We start from the raw sequence: 1,609 nt of genomic DNA, 5'->3' as shown, positions 1-1,609 counted from the left end.
ATTTAAACATCACAAAAAAAGATGCAATGGTGTTATTCATATTTTGTACACATTAGAGGCTTATATATGGTGTGTGTTGAAAATGTTTGTAATAGCGCAAGATTATGTTTTGCAATTCATCTTTTGATAAATGAGTTTTGTTTGTAAATGTGGTATTTTTGGTCTCGCCTGAATGAATACTTGCTATCTTGTTTTACTCTTTTTAAACGGAACTACAGACCTTACGGAAATCAGCGAAGTCGGTTAAATTGTCTCGATTAGTTCATAACTGTTAGCCTACAAAACTTACGTGAGGTCCTGAATATGGCAAGCGTGTAACTTTCTACTTTCTTTAAAAAAGAAATGGAATTTAGACAAAAACAATTCAGAAGTAGACGGACTAATAAACAGAAAGGAAAGAAATGATAATAGGTATGTAGGAATAGGCCTAGGTCTCGTCTATTTTTTGTTCTTTAAAAAGAACTAAAACTTCATTTAAATATGTGTAAGTCAGCTAGAGGTTAATGCATGTACATCTGTTATTTATATAATGTATATATGTACAAAATATAGTAACAGTAATCAATGATCATAGCCGACTATTTATTTTTTGTTTCAATACGTTTGCTAGAATGTCACAGACCATGTGACTGGAACATGATTTGAATGCGCAGTGTTCTGTGACATATTGACCAATCAGAGCTATCGGGGTCAGATTATTTTTACTCTTGGAACTCTGGCTGCTTGTCTACTTGACAACTTGTTTCGCATTTATGATGATGTCTAAAATTATGGGGGGTTTTGTTTAAGATTATCTTTATTATGACATTTTACGTTTGGAATAAAATCCTTTGTAATAACAGATTTTGTCGGAGTTTGTATATTTTTTTTATCAACAAAATTGGTACCGTTCTAGATCAATAACGTAACGCTGACTTGACGCATATGTCACAGCTGTTCGTAACTGGTTATGGAGACGAGCTCTAGTTTAGTGGTTTAGAGTAGTTTCCTATTTAACGGTTATGGAGACGACCTCTAGTTTAGTGGTTTAGAGTAGTTTCACAGTTAACGGTTATGGAGACGACCTCTAGTTTAGTGGTTTAGAGTAGTTTCACAGTTATCTAGTCTAGTGGTTTAGATTAGTTTCCCATTTAACGGTTATGGAGACGACTTCTAGTCTAGTGCGTTAGAGTAGTTTTCCATTTAACGGTTATGGAGACGACCTCTAGTCTAGTGGTTTAGAGTAGTTTTCCATTTAACGGTTATGGAGACAACTTCTAGTCTAGTGGTTTAGATTACTTTCCCAGTTATGGAGACGACTTCTAGCCTAGTGGTTAGAGTAGTTTCCCATTTAACGGTTTAGAGTAGTTTCCCATTGAACGGTTATGGAGACGACTTCTAGTCTAGTGGTTAGAGTAGTTTCCCATTTAACGGTTATGGAGACGACTTCTAGTCTAGTGGTTTACAGTAGTTTCCCATTTAACGGTTATGGAGACGACCTCTAGTCTAGTGGTTTACAGTAGTTTCCCATTTAACGGTTATGGAGACGACCTCTAGTCTAGTGGTTTACAGTAGTTTCCCATTTAACGGTTATGGAGACGACCTCTAGTCTAGTGGTTTACAGTAGTTT

This window comes from Gigantopelta aegis, chromosome 9 (genome assembly GCF_016097555.1).
Source record: "Gigantopelta aegis isolate Gae_Host chromosome 9, Gae_host_genome, whole genome shotgun sequence".
NCBI lineage: Eukaryota > Metazoa > Mollusca > Gastropoda > Neomphalida > Peltospiridae > Gigantopelta > Gigantopelta aegis.
The sequence above is the reverse complement of the archived record's forward strand: the minus strand, read 5'-3'. Positions refer to the sequence as shown.